Raw genomic sequence first — 15,860 nt, 5'->3', positions numbered from 1 at the left:
TACCTAGGAGTGGAATTGCTGGATCATAGGGTAACTCCACAGTTAACTTTTTTTTTTTTTTTTTGAGACAAGGTCTTGTTCTTTCACTTAGGCTAGAGTGCAGTGGTGGGGCCTTGGCTCACTGCAGCCTCAAACTCCTAGTCTCCAGAGTCCTTCTGCCTCAGCCTCCTGAGTAGCTGGGACTACATACAGGCATGCACCACCACACCCAGCTATTTTTTTTATTTTTTATTTTTTATAGAGATGGGGTCTCCCTGCGTAGCCCAGGCAGATCTCAAACTCCTGGCTTCAAGTGATCTTACTGCCTTGACCTCTCAAAGTGCTGAGATTACAGGTGTGATCCACTGTACCTGGTCCATGTTTATTTTGAGGAACTGTCAAACTGTTTTTCAAAGCAGCTGCATATTACAACCCCATCAGCAATGCATAAGGGTTCTGATTTCTCCACATTCTCACCATCAGTTGTTATTTTCCATTATATTTTTTATTACAGCCATCCTAATAGGTGTGAGGTAGTACCTCACTGTAGCTTGGAATTGCATTACCCTAATTATTGGTATCGAGCATATTTTTACGCGCTCCATTGGGCATTCGTGTATCTTCTTTGGAAGACAGTCTGTTCAGATCCTTTGATCATTTTTAATTGGGTTATTTGTCTTTTTGCTTTATGGAGTTTTAAGTGTTTTGCATGTAATCTAGATACCAGTCTCTTATGAGATATATAATTTCCAAAATTTTTCTCTCATTCCATGGGTGGTCTCTTCACTTTTTTGGTTGTGTGCTTTGAAGCAGAAAGGCTCTTAATTTTCATGAAGTCTCCATTTCATCAAAGAAAAAATAGATGTATTTTTTCTGTGGTTGCTTGTGCTTTTGGTGTCATATCTAAGATTTACACGTATGTTTATTTCTAAGAGTTTTATAGTTTGGGCTCTTGCATTTTGACCTTTGATATACTTTTATTTAATTTTTGCACATGGTGTAAGGTAAAGGTCCAGTTCCATTCTTTTGCATGTGGATATCCAGTTGTCCCAGCACCATTTATTTAAAAGACTATCCTTTCCCCTATTGAATTGTCTTGATGCCCTTGTTGAAAGTAAATTGACCATAAACGTGAGGGTTTATTTCTGATCCACAACATTTTTAACTGACAGAAAAGAATGGTCAGTTATGGAGGGCCTACAATAGTCCCAATGTCTCAGCCTAGCACACGCAGAAGCCTCTCATCCCTCCATCCACTCAGTAGAGAAAGGATCATTGCCCAGGGAAATGGTGGTCACCGACATTAGGTCTAATGACTCAACCTGGAAGGAGATCATGTGGAAAAGTTACATGTGTTTGCAGAACCAACCTTCCTTTCTCTGGAAAGTTAGGCTTCAGTGTAGACCTCCATTCCTGTTTCTGAGCATGCCGTCGTGAGTTTAAGAAAAGTCTTTTCTCTTTTCCCCTTAGCTGGGAAGTTCATCCCATCTTCACCCTCTTAAGACTGCCCACTCTCAGTTTAAGCTATAGTTACAGTCCAGAATTTCAGAAATCAGAGAGGTTTGGTTTCATTTTTTTTTTTTCTCAAAGGAAAAATGCTCTTGCTTGCATCTTCTTTGCCGGTCACACAGCTTCACACTTTGGGCAGTCCCCCAGCAAGTGGCAATGGACTTATTCTGGACACGTCCTTCCCACTTTTGCTGGGAAGTGAGCACCTCACAGTTGCAGCAGACTGCCCAGGAAAGAAAGGGAACATGACCTCCCACTAGCTTTGGCCCTACCTAGCAACTGACGATCCTGACTCTTGCCTTCGGGAGATTCTTGACCTCTTGACTATAAGGTTTCTTGAGTTAGGGAAGGCAGAATGGCAGAGTGCAAAGGGGACAAGCTTTGATACCAGACAGCCTGGGTTTGAGTCCCTGATTCTGCGTTTGCTTGCTATGTTAGACACAGAGATGCACTGCTTAGATCCCCTGTCAAGAAAGAACCCGCTGACCAGCTGGAAGGAGTGTGGTTACTTGACAGCCTCCAGCTGTTAGCTTCTTCAGGGTCTGCCTCAGCTTTTGAGCCAAGGTCATGCTGTTCTTGAGGTGGCCCCTAGCCAATGACTGATGAAGGAGGTGATACAAGGCCCATTTCCACCACCCAGAAGACTCCTCTAAAAGGCAGTATTTGCTCCAGAGCTCCCTGTTGGGCACAGACTTTGACAGGTCTGCATCCTGCTCTGGGCTCCTCTTGCCTGGTCCTGCTTTCTCCCCTTTTCTTTCACAGGTATTTCCCGCTAAACCTCCTGCACTCCCACCTGTCAGAGCATCTGCTTCACAGAGAACTCAACCTGCCGTCTCTCAGCTTGTGTCTTCTCCCCTGTGACAGGGGAATAATGGCATCATCCCACAGGGTTGGTAAAAAGATTAGAACTAAGTAAAATACCTGCCACAAAGGAGGCATTCCATCAAAGGGAGCTGTTACTACTAGGGAATCTATCATTTCCATGGCTATATCCTAACTTTTAAATGAAATAGAGGTACCCATTATAATCCAAACCTAGAAATAGCCTCAATGCCCATCAACAGAAGAATGCATAAATACATTGTGCTGGGTCCATACAATGGAATTCTAATCAGCAATAAAATGGGTAAATCTCATCAGCATTAGATGGAGCTAAAGAAACCAGACACACAAAAAATACGTGTTTTATGATGCCATTTCTCTGAAGTGCAAGAATAGACAAAACTAATTGGCGGTGGTAAAGGCCAGTGACTCAGTGGTGACCCTTAGGGGATAATGACCAGGGGCATGAGGGAACCTTCTAAGGAGCTGGAAATGTTCTCTATCTTGATCTAGATTCTGGTTATATCACACACACACACACAAACACACATACACAAACACACATACAAACACACACAGGCATACACACACAAACGCATGCACATACACACACACACACTCCAAAATCACAAAGCTTGCAATTAAGGTTAATATACTTTATGCACCTACCTATGTATGTTATGGCTGCATTTTTACAAATGGAAATATAGCGGGGAGTTTTTTATTATTAATTAGCATATGTACAGGTTAAGTTTTTTAAATTTAGAAAATGCAGAAAAATAGAAAGAAAAAAATCTCCCATGGCCCCACCTCCCAAAGATAACCAGTAGAGACATTTTAGATATTGCATTGCATTCTCTAGCCCTCTTGGCTCTACTTCTCTATGGTCCTGCTCTGGCTCATGGAGAAAGGAAGTTCCACCATCATTTCCACCTTCTTGAAAATAGTGCTTCTCACCTCTCTTTCACTCCTTCCCTCAGATAAAACCTGAAGCTTAATAGTGCCAAAATTTCAACGTCCTCATCTGCACATCACCTTGCACTGCATCTTCTGGGCCTCTGGCTCCCTTTCTGGACAGCCAGGTCAGGAAGCCAGGTTCACTGTGTCTTCTGCTTTTGCAGGAGTTGACACGCTAACTCAGGCCCCAAAGGACTTTCTGATGGGAATGTACCTGATGCTCCCCAAACCTGAAATGGTGCAGGCTCAGAGCAGTCAGAGCAGCCAAGCTTTTTGCCTGGCAGTTGTGTGAATTATGAGAGAAAGGCATCTTCCAGCTTGCTTAGATGACCACGAGCTGTCAAAGTGACCCTGTAGGAAACATTTCCAGGCATAATATAATCAAAACCAGGTATGTAAAAAATTGGGGCTTTCTTTCTAGACTGCTGATTCTCAAAGTGTGGCTCCCAGACCAACAGCATCAGCATTAGCGTCTCCAGGGAACTGATTAGAAATGCAAATTGGGTCCCCCACCAGGGACCTAGTGAAAGAAACTCTGGGAGTGGTACAGACTCTGGCAAATGCTACAAAGCAGTGCTTAATCTATTGTTGTGTTGATTGTCTTGACCAAGAGTTGACATTTTACATAAAAATGTAAAAATGTAAAACACAGTCATCTGTGTTTTAACAGGTCCTCCAGGTGATTCTGAGGCACCCTTAAGTTTGAGAACCTCTGTTCTAGAGGTTTCTAAATTCCACTGCCAGAGAAAGCAAGGACGCATTCACATGTGCTCTGCTCGTGCGCATAACCAGTGTCCTGTGTCCTTGGTATGACTTAGAGGCACACGCCAGGTCCATATAACTTCAAAGTCTCTTGTTCTTCGTATCCTGAACCCAAGGAAGCACATTTCTTTTCTTTTGTTTTTTTTTTTTTCTGTTAGCGGAACAAAGATGAAATATAGCCCAATGTTCCCTCAACAAAAAGATTTATTAATTTGTACTAATGACTGTTTAGAGAAAAACATTAAAACCAATGTCCTTGTTGAATGCTCCTTGAGGGCAAAATGTGGATGTTATCTGTAAAATCAACAAATTTGTCACCAAAGTGAAATGTTATCTTTTCCTGAAGACTTTCCCAGGCAACTCAAGGCCTCAAGGACTAGACAGCCTCCCCCATCACCATGATCAAATGAAGAGGGTTAGAACTTGCAGCCGTAACTCAAATGCCTTAAGATGGCTCAGATGTGTGTTTGTTTTCAGGTTAGGAACTTTGCTCAGAACCCCTGAAGAAAAGGGACCATGAACCTATTCAAAGACTCAAAGAATCCTCTCAGACCTATGCCCCTCCTTACCAGTGTGTTCTGGTAAATGCTTAACAATCTACGCATGTGCACACGTGCACATGCACACACACACACACACACACACATCTTTATTTTAAATGTGTGGCACGTGATCCAAAAATAATAAAATATACAATATTCATTCTTGTAAATTTCATACAGCTAATTAACATTCATACTCATGCCTTAGTTGATTTTTACCTAACTCTTGTATCCATATCCAACCTAAGGTGGCAATTAACAAACAAGCATGGTTCTGACATAAGTATTGGCTGATACATTGGTTTACATTTATGATTAAGACAAAAGCAAAACAACAAAATGCATGTCAAAATTTCTCTGATTCACATAGTGACATAAATGACTTCTTTACTAAATCAGATAATCATCTTTAAATACTGGAAGGATATTTCCTCAAATTTTTTGTGCTGTTTACAATGTAACAGCTACAGAGACAACACAATTTTTAAGTTTCAGCTGTACTATTAACATTTCCTCCATCTTTCTTAAGCCTAGATCAGGGGTCGTCACACATATTTTGTTAAAGAGACAGATAGTAAATATTTTAGGCTTTTTGTTTGTTTGTTTGAGACAGGGTCTCGCTCTGTCACCAAGGCTGGAGTGTAGTGGCATGATCTTGGCTCATTGCAGACTCTGCCTCCCAAGTTCAAGCAATTCTCCTGCCTCAGCCTCCCAAATAGTTGGGACTACAGTTGTGCACCACTATGCCTGGATACTTTTTTTTTTTTGAGACGGAGTCTTACTCTGTCGCCCAGGCTGGAGTGCAGTGGCGCAGTCTCGGCTCACTGCAAGCTCCGCCTCCCAGGTTCACGCCATTCTCCTGCCTCAGCCTCTCCGAGTAGCTGGGACTACAGGCGCCCGCCACCACGCCCGGCTAATTTTTTGTATTTTTAGTAGAGACGGGGTTTCACTGTGGTCTTGATCTCCTGACCTCGTGATCCGCCCACCTCAGCCTCCCAAAGTGCTGGGATTACAAGCGTGAGCCACTGCGCCCGGCCTCCTGGATACTCTTTATGTTTTTTGTAGAGATGAGGTTTTATCATGTTGAGCAGGCTAGTCTCGAACTCCTGGGCTCGAGCAATCCACCTGCTTCAGCTTCTCAAAGTGTTGGGATTATAGGCATGAGCCACTGCGCCTGGCTAAGCATTTCAGGCTTTGTAGCCACATGGTCATTTTTTTAAACAACTCTTTAAAAATGTAAAAATCATCCTTTGCTTGTGGGCTACACGAAAACAGACTGTGGGGAAAGTTCTCAACTCTTGGTCAAGACAATCAACACAACAATAGATTAAGCACTGCTTTGTAGCATTTGCCAGTTTCCGTGACATAAATAGTCCTACTATGGCCAACTTCAGGCTACACAACTTGATGTCACAGAATGTGGAGTTGGGAAGAGATGTCCAGTGGCAGAAAATTATATAGTATTCCACTATACTGATATAAAAGATATAAGTAACCTCAAGAGCATGGATAATCGCAAAGTGTAGTAAAATAATTAGAAAGGGATGAGTTTCGCATATGTATTAGCTTTTGGGGTTTTTTGGTTTTGTTTTTTGAAACAGGGTCTCATTCTGTCACCCAGGCTGGAGTGCAGTGACATGATCATAGCTCACTGCAGCCTCGACCTCCTGGGTTCAAACGATCCTCCTGCCTCAGCTGGGACCACAGGTGTGTGGCACCACACCCAGCTAATTTTTTTAAAATTATGTTTGTAGAGATAGGGTCTCCCTATGTTGCCCAGGCTGGTCTGGAACTCCTCGGCTTGAGTGATCCTCCCACCTCAGCCTCCTAAGTGTTGGGATTACAGGCATGAGCCACCACACCTAGCCAAGCTTTGTTTTTCATATAATTTATTTAATTGCAAGGTTATATAATTTAATTTCTAATAATGGCTGAATTTAACAACTCAGCTCTCAAAATTAATTTGTCTCTTGTGAGTTGGTATGAGCACACCACTGTGACCATAACAAATTTCAACCTGTCTTTTTTGTTGGGGGGTAGGTAAAAAGAGAATCTTCACTCAATTTGCTCCATTATTCCTTGTAACAAAAGAATTTACTACAGGGTTTCTTTGAAGCTGGGAGTTTCCCTGGCTCTTCTAAAATAGGAAATGATTTTAGATGTTATTTTTACGTATTTTCAAAAAGAGGTCTGTCTCTATTCTCAACTGCTTCCTGACCACCTTTTGCTTCCAAATAATGAAAACTATTTAAAGAAAAAAGGAACTACTGTAGTGTGGTTTTAAGAAAAGCACATACTTTGCTCTTTCAGAAGTAGTTACACAATACTTCTGCCCATAAACTGGGGAAGAGTTAAAATAGCTTTCCAAGGCTCCTCCCAGGGCTGTGATTTTCCTCTCATCTTCTCAGGTAATGCCACTCATGGTGTTCATTCATTTATTCAGCTATTTGAGCATCTACCAACTGCCCGCCAGTGTGCTGAGCCCCAGGGACACAGCAGAATGCAAGAGAGACATGGCCTCTGCTGAATAAGTAATTACGCAGATCATTATTTACTTATACTTTACATTAGTACCTTAAAGGAGAGCATATAACATAGCGGCCTGATCTATTCTGGGAGGCTCAGGTTGTGGCATTTAACCTGACACCTAAAGAATGAGTAGAAAGCCATGCCAAGGAAGAGGCAAAAAGAAGTAGAACGTCCTTCCTTCCAGGTGATGGGGACATCCTATAGGATGCTTGCCCAAAGCACAGGTACACATACAATACATACACAGATATACAGCATATCTTTGGTATTAAAATTTAATGGGGGGAGAAATTAGAAAAAAAAAGATGTCTAAAAAGGCTCCTGGGATGAAGGGGATGATAATTTTTTTAAAACAACATTGAGAAACATTGGTTTATATAAACAACTTGGTGCTCTTGAGCTATTATCACAGCAGTGGCAGAGCTAAGAGGCTGAGTCCTCCCATGAGGACTAGCTACAGACCTGCAGGCTCCAGAGGCTGATACTAAGACAGGAAGTTAGAGGACTCATGGTTTCCCACAGCTCTAGAAAATATCCTCTGTTATCTTTCAAATACTGCCTCTTCCTCGTTCTCTCTCTTCCCTCCTTCTGGAACTCCAACTGGACACTTACTGGAACTTCTCATTCTGTCCTCCATGTGGCTTAGCTTTCCTTTCTTATTTTTCATCTCTTTATTCTTGTGCTCTGCATCTGGATAATTTCCTCAGCTCTATCTTCTGGTTCACTCATTCTCTCATCAACTGTGTTTAGTTTGTTGTTTAATCCCTCTGTTGAGTGTTCTTTTTTCCATTGCAATGCCTATATTTCGGTTCTTTTTTGCATTCACCTGTATTTTTCAAACTATTCTATTCTTGCCTTCTAGTTTCTATTCCTTTTTAAAACGTCTTTCGGCCAGGCACAGTGGCTCATGCCTGTAATCCCAGCACTTTGGGAGGCTGAGGCGGGTGGATCACCTGAGGTCAGGAGTTCAAGACCAGCTTGGCCAACATGATGAAATCCCATCTCTACTAAAAAATACAAAAATTAGCCGGACATGATGGCAGGCACCTGTAATCCCAGCTACTCAGGAGGCTGAGGCAGGAGAATTGCTTGAACCCGGGAGGCGGAGGTTGCAGTGAGCTGAGATCGCACCATTGCACTCCAGCCTGGGTGATAGAGCAGTACTCTGTCTCAAAAAAAAAAAAAAATCTTTGAACATTTTCAGCATACTTATTTTAAAATCCCTTTTAGATTTCCCTATTAGCTGTGGTTCTTAAGGTATGAATTCTTCCGTTGGTTGCACTGGTCTTATGGTGGTTTATTTCCTTATGGACTTAGTAAGTTCTAGCTATGCATTCATCCTGAGTCATAGATACAAACACAGATTCATGTGCTATATACCACCTGGGTTTGAATTCTGGCTCTGCCACTTAGTACCTGTGTGACCTTAGGTAAGTTATTTAATCTCTCTGTTCTTCACTTTCAGCATCTGGAAAACAGGGCTGTTCTACAAATGAGTTATTAGGTTGGTGGAAAATGATTGCAGTTTTTGCCACTTATTTCAACGGCCAAAACCGCAATTACTTTTGCATCAACCTAAATAATATAAGCCAAGCACTTAGGACAGTGTCTGGCACATAATTAAGCACTTGGCTAGTGTTATTACTGTTATTTGGCAGGAATTGTTTTACCTTGGAGTCATGTACTTTGGGTTATGTGACTGCCTACTCTCAGCTCAAAGTGGCCAGTACACTTCTGAACTGTGTTTTTTCCCCCATCCCCACTTATGGGCCAGCACTTGCCACTGCTGACTTTCCATAGGAGCTCAGATTTCACTCCCGTTCCCACCTTGCCATTCAAACCCTTCGCCCAGGATGTGTGACCACCTTTGGTTCTTCTGTGGGCTGTGTAGTTGCTGCTGTGGCTTTGAGCTCCCTCTTCATTTCTGGCACTAGAATATGTTTATTTTTGCTTTTGCTCTCTACGACATATTTAAATTTTTCAAAAAACAATGTGTTTGGAGCAGGGGAGGAGCTTCCTGCAACAGCTCAGGCAACCATACTGACCAGCAATCCCTAAAAATTCTCTCTTTTTTTAAAAGCTTAAGTCCCGGGGTACATGTGCAGGATGTGCAGGTTTGTTATGTAAGTAAACATGTGCCACGGTGGTTTGCTGCATCGATCAACCCATCACCTACGTATTAAGCCCAGCATGCATTAGGTATTTTTCCTGATGCTTTCCACCCCCCAACAGCCCCCCAAGAGGCCACAGTGTGTGTTTTCCCCTCCCTGTGTCCATATGTTCTCATTCTCCCTGCACATTCTTCCTGAAGAGGCTTACCTCTCATTTGGCAGTGGGCTCCTTGAGAGAACTCGGGACAAAGGCTGGATTCCTGGTGGGAAGGGACATATATTATTTGTTTTTGTATTCCCTATGCCTGATATGTGTTAACTGAATAAAGACATGAAAGACTGCCTTGGCAACAGCAAGCACAACAAGTGGCCAGCTCACTGCTTGATTTCTCTAAGAATTACCACCACCATGTTATAACCCTCCTCCCCGCCCTTCTTCCTGTCAATGAGCTCTGTCAAGGTGACATGGCTTCTAACACATGACAGTAGGTATCATTCAATCACTGATGATCTCAAGGGTGAGTAGCTTTCTTTTACTCTGTAAACAAAATGCCAAACTGGGAAATGCTGCAGAGGCCACATATTATTCTGACTTTCAGAGTGTTGTTTCGAAAGCACCAGAGTAAAATGTTAAGCAGGTAGCTGATGCAATCTGGCAAAGTCAGTATATAGCTCTATTTATATAAAGACACACACATATATCAGGCCATCAGAAGGATTTGTATAAAGAGTGACTCTCCTATGAAGGTAAAGGCCACCCCTCTTCAGTTCCAGTGACTGAGATACGTTTCCAATCCTGGGGGCAAATACAGACGCAGCAAGTTCCTTCTTCCCTTTGGAAATTTGGCAGGTAAGTCAAGTCTGTCTCTGTTGCCACATTCTCTCGAGATTTTATGACGGTGCACATGGCCTGTGTGAAAGCTTCGCTTAGGTCACCTTATGCCTTGGCAGCCAGCATGGTGTATGACGATTCAGGAAGACCCTGGTGTTTCCCAGATGGGGCCAGATCTGGCCATGCAATTATTGCCCTCCAGCTGGGAAATGTGACATGGGGGTGATGAAGTGGCTGCTGAGAAGGAGGCAGTTAGACTCTGAATTTGGTCTGTTCTTTATTTAAATCTAAAGATTGAACACACACACATAGACCTAAAATCAATATCATACACAGACACACACACACACACACACACACACACACACACACTCACACGTGCACCACTCCCCAACTGCACAGGGTATTTTTTAGGGATTCATGTGGGATTCCCCTACACATATTTCCCAGTCTAACTGCCTATTCTTTCCCCTGTTTACTTGCCATCTCATCATTCTCTCTTCCTTTACTCTCCTACCTATCTTTATCATTGCTTTTAACTGTGTGTTCCCCTTAACCCAGATGATCAGTTTCAGACTCTTTGAGAAAGAGACAGGGACCCTAAATCCATTGTGAGCTGCTTTGTCTCATTCTCTCCCATGACCACAGAGAGGCATGTCTCTGGACCTTGATTCTGAGAGGAAACAAATTCACAGAGACTACACCACCACGGGTAGCACAATGTTACTCTCAGGGTGGACATTCTCATTTATAAAAAGAGTACTAGAATAAATTGCATTCTAATCCCAGCAGCTCTAATAACTTGTCCTTCTTTCTGTCAGTATACTGGTCACTGTTACTACAGAGGCGGCAGGGAACAAATATGGGCTCTGTATTTAAACAAACTTGGGTTCAAGTTCCAGCTTCAGCAGTTAATACCTGAGTGATCCTGGGCAAGTTGCTTATCCTCTCTGATCTTCTGTTCCTTTTTTTTTTTTTTTTTTTTTTTGAGACAGTCTCGCTGTCGCCCAGGCTGGAGTGCAGTGGCGCGATCTCGGCTCACTGCAGGCTCCGCCCCCCGGGTTCACGCCATTCTCCTGCCTCAGCCTCCCGAGTAGCTGGGACTACAGGCGCCCGCCATCTCGCCTGGCTAATTTTTTGTATTTTTAGTAGAGACGGGGTTTCACCGTGGTCTCGATCTCCTGACCTCGTGATCCGCCCGCCTCGGCCTCCCAAAGTGCTGGGATTACAGGCGTGAGCCACCACGCCCGGCCCTTCTGTTTCTTTATCTGCTTAATTGGCATCAAATAGAATATACAGACAGTCCCCAACTTGCAATGGTTTGGCTTGCAATTTTTTTTGACATTATGACGGGCTTATTAGGGTATTGAATGCATTTTCGATTTATGATATTTTTGATTTATGACGGTTTTATCAGGACATAGCCCCATCATAAGTCAAGGAGCATCCATATATTCAAGGTGCTGGATACATAATTGGTGCTCTATAAATAGATGGAATTACTATGATTATTTGGATGATGGTCACAACCCTTGGTCCTTCCTGTCTCGCTGGAGTTAGAGACAATCAGAGTTAAAGGAGGACTCTAAAGATGAACAAAGCATCTTCTCACGGTCAAGTGACAACTCTGAGCTGCTGGATGCTCAGCATAGCACTAGCTCTCTAAGAGGCTCTAGGAGAAACAGTGGGTAGATCTACTCCTGCTCTCAAGGGGCCCTGGCCATCCAAATGAGCAGATAAGATGAAAATGTCTACAAATGTTAAAAAAGAAAAAATAACAGGCTGGGCATGGTGGTTCATTTCTGTAATCCCAACACTTTGGGAAGCCGAGGCAGGAGGATTGCTTAAGCCCAGGAGTTCAAGACCAGCCTGAGCAATGTAGGGAGACACTGTCTCTACAAAAACTAAAAATAAAATATCCAGACTTGGTGGGGCACACCCGTGGTCCTAGCTACTCAGGAGGCTGAGATGGGAGGATCACTTGAGCCCAGGAGATCAAAGCTGCAGTGAGCCATCATCACTCCACTGCACTCCAGCCTGGGGGACAGAGCACAACCCCATCTCAAAAAAGAAAAGAAAAAAAGATGAAAATGTAAATATGAGTGGGCAATAAGACTAGTATCTGCTAAATTATTCCCTGTAGACCACAAGTGCTATGGAAATTCAGAGAGGGGGTGCTGCTGTGAATAAGAAGTCCTCCTGGAGGAGGCAAGGCTTCAGCTGAGACTTAAAGAAAGGATGAGGCTTGGAGTGACCCCTAGAAAAGGTGGGAGCTCTGTGGGCAAATGCTGGTCAAACTTGAGGGGTAGGCATAATTGTTATTTCCAATTTACAGATAAGAAAATGGAAGGCCAGATAAGCCTAGTGACTTCTCTAAGGCCACTCTGCAAGTAATGGTAGCGCTAGGATTTAGTTAGAGATCTGTCTGTGTCTGGCGTTGAAGGCTACGTTCAAAGCTGGCTCTGACTGAAAAAGATGAGAAATAGGAAGTAGCCATTGATAGTTTTCCACATAGGATTGACATAGAAAAGGCAATGTGTTTCCTATATTCACAGTGCAGCAGGTGTTCAGGGGACGATTCTGGCACTAGAGGGGTCAATTAGGAGGCAGTTGCAATACTTTAGGGCTGAGGTATTGAAGGCCTGATCCAGGGTAGGGGCATGGTGGGACTAGAGAAGGCATTAAGCCATTAGGCATGTCAAAGGGCAAATTCACAGACTTGGGAACTGGCTGAATATGGAGAAAGAAAGATAGTGGGATGATTAAAGAATCTGATATGGAAACCAGAAGACTGGGCAATGCTGCTACTAGGCATATTGGGATAGCATACTCATTTTAAGGTTGCTGTTTATATAAAACAGAGCCTGGTTTCTTTTATTACCATTGCTATTGCTATTAAATCTTTTTATTTTTTAAAAAACCCACATACCATGAGAAAACAGACAAATTCAGAATATGAGATATTCTACAAGACAACTAGCCTGAACTCTTCAAAAATTCAGTGTCACACACAAAAATTAGGAGCATGCACTGTTCTAGATTAAATGACACTAAAGGGACATAAGTAGATGCAATACACAAACCTTGGTTTTGGATTCTGGATTTTACAAAGCTATGAAAGACATTTGGGGACTATTGGGGCAATTTGAATATGGATTGGAAATTAGATTATATTAGGAGATTATTGTTTATTTTCTTAGCTATGATAATATATTGTGGTTAGGAGGGAGAATCTTCGTATTCTTTAAAGAGTCATTCTGAAGAATTTAGTGGGAATGTGTTATGATGCCTGTGACCTTCAAATATATGTGTGTGAGTGTGTGTGTGTGTGTGTGTGTGTGTGTAAATAGACTGACTGATAGAAACAGAACTACACAGCAACTATGTTGAAATGTTAATTGTGGAATCTTGGTGGTTATATGTATGTTCATTGTTCTACTTCTTTGATCTATTTGTACGTTTGAATTTTTTCAAAATAAAAATTCAGGAAAAAATAATGCATGAACATTGTAAAAAAAAAAAAAAAACAGTGAAAAAGAGTATGGGGGAAACTTTCTACCCCAGACACCCAGTACTCCTTCCCAGAAGTAACCACTGGTCACATTTCTTGAAATTTTATCTGCATTTTACAAGCCTATGTATGTGTTTGTAAATTCTGTTAATAAATAGGTTCATGCTATGCATCTTTTTGTTAGCTACAAATAGACTCTCTTATCTATTCAACTGGGAGAGTAGTTAGTTAATTAAAAATCAGTAAAAGTGGAAGTGCTTGGACCCACTAGGGAGCGGTGACCAAGTGCATCTAGAATACTGTGGGTATCAATCAGTGCATTTTACACAGGAAATGGAGAACATCCTTTAATTGTGAGAGTTGGCCCCACAGACGTCAGCTAAGCGAGCTTCCACTGTAATGGCAGCAGCCTGCTTTTTTTTTTCACTTCAGGAGCCTTCTTGGAGGTGTTAAGAAGGCCTAGGTCTGCCAACATGGCCTCTGAGCCACTGGTAGAACCTTCAGGAATGAGAGAGATGAGCCATTGGGCTTGGGGAGAGGTGAAGTCACTAAGTGCATGAGGGGCCTGGGCTAGGACTCTTCTCATCTGAACCCCACAGGCACACCCTGACTGTTCCATATAACCACGTGTAGATCTGTCTCATTCTTTCAGTACAGTTATGTCTCATTCTTTCAGTACAGTTTTTAGGATGAATTGCTTTTAGGATGAGTATGGTTTTAATCATATTGTGCTTCGGGTGATGGTGGAACATCTGGGTAGAAAAAACATTGCCTAGTCTTCTTGAACTTGCCTGATCATAAGAATCATTTCGGTATTCGTCTAACAAGCTTTCCAGCTAGGGCAGTGCTGCCATACGCAGTTGGAGAACCAGGACTAGGGCTCCAGCGACAGGACTGCACTGAGGGATGGAAGCTCCACTAACGGCGCTAGTTAAAGGCATGAGAATAGACAGAGCAGGCAAGATGCCTGAGAAACGCTGAAGTCCAAGGATGGAGCCCACTAATTCCCATACAAGCTTCCTTCCCCAACCCCTCCCCTCCAGAGATGATTGCCTCCTCTTGCAATCATTGGAGTCACATTTCCAAAGCATGTGCAGCTTTGAATATGAAAACCCTCCCTAACTGGCAGCACCTGGGCAAATTCAAATCACATACTTGGACATAAGACTCCTCCTTGCAAATGGGAAGGATGATTGGAAAAATGTGACTCCAGAAACCAGATCTGGACTGAACTGAAATTGCCTGAAAAATGAAAGCATTGGCACAATTAACAAAAAGGGACTGGATTCCTTTATTTATTTTATTTATTTGCAGCTAAATCCTACACAGCTTGCAGACCTTGGGAGACAGCCATCCTTTTATCATTCCTGATATGGACTTGAATTTCTAAGAAATGACTTTTTTAATGGTATGCGGAATTGAACTCCTACTAGAAGCGGTCCTAGGACTCCCAGTCACAATGTTTTAAGAACAATCCTGAGACAAGAGCAAGAGCTCTGAGGGGCCTTGAGTGCCCATAGACCCATGAAGCCATGCGCTGACCTCATATTTGTCTCTTCAGGTGTCCTAGAAAACCTAGCTCTGCATCTAACTCACCCTCTGCATTGGGACAAGGTAGAGCAAGGCCCAATGCCATTTTAGGGACCCACAATGGCAGAGGACTGCATTGGCTTGTCACACTGCCTGAAATGTTCGCATTTCAGTGTGAAGCACTGAAGTCCCCTGTCTTCTCTAAATCAAAGTGTCTCAGAGGTAAAGACAGGATCTCTAATTTTTTTAAGACAAGCAGCTTTTCACTTAAGGTTAAAAACCAAATGGAGAAGGGTGGGTAGTGATGTGTCTGGTTTTCGTTGTAAGCCTGGAGGGTGAGCAGGTGGTTAGGAGAGGGAAGGGTGTCAAGAAGACCCAGGCCTGCCAACATGGCCCCTGAGCCACTGGTAGAATCTTCAAGAATGAGAGAGATGAGCCATCAGGCCTGAGGAGAGGGCCTGGGGAGAGTGTATGAGGGGCCTGGGCCAGGACTCTTCTCGTATGTGGCCCCACAGGCACACCTTAACTGTAATGATTGTGGAATCGGGAAGCCATCACCACAGTTTCCAATTCCTTACCACTATTATTACCATGACTGTGCTGAGTGCATGTGCTTTGAATTTTCAGTGAGCCTGCTAGCCCAGGGACACTTCCACCTGCCCTGTTATGCAGTGACACAGACTGATGGACCACAGTAGCAGAGAGCAGCCGTGGACCTCACATCTGGGGGATCAGGCCTCAAGGATTTTGCATGACAATTTATTCCAGCTGTGCCA

The 15,860-nt window shown here is 43.0% G+C and overlaps 1 protein-coding gene across 4 annotated transcripts in view; it reads left to right on the top strand.

The window, feature by feature from the left end:
• PLAC1 (placenta enriched 1) overlaps positions 1–15,860 on the top strand; it is a 201,761-nt gene that overhangs the window by 97,083 nt on the left and 88,818 nt on the right. For 2 of the 4 annotated variants that reach the window (XM_055267646.2, XM_055267645.2), the window contains exon 1: positions 9,863–10,061. The exons of the other annotated variants lie outside the window; for them this stretch is intronic. The gene's annotated coding sequence lies outside the window, so the exon portion shown is untranslated. Of the gene's footprint in view, positions 1–9,862; positions 10,062–15,860 lie in introns of those variants that run through there. 4 annotated transcript variants of the gene reach the window in all.

Source organism: Symphalangus syndactylus, chromosome X (assembly GCF_028878055.3).
Source record: "Symphalangus syndactylus isolate Jambi chromosome X, NHGRI_mSymSyn1-v2.1_pri, whole genome shotgun sequence".
In the NCBI taxonomy this organism is placed as follows: Eukaryota; Metazoa; Chordata; class Mammalia; order Primates; family Hylobatidae; genus Symphalangus; species Symphalangus syndactylus.
Note: the sequence above shows the minus strand (reverse complement) of the source record. Positions and strands in the feature narration are given on the sequence as shown.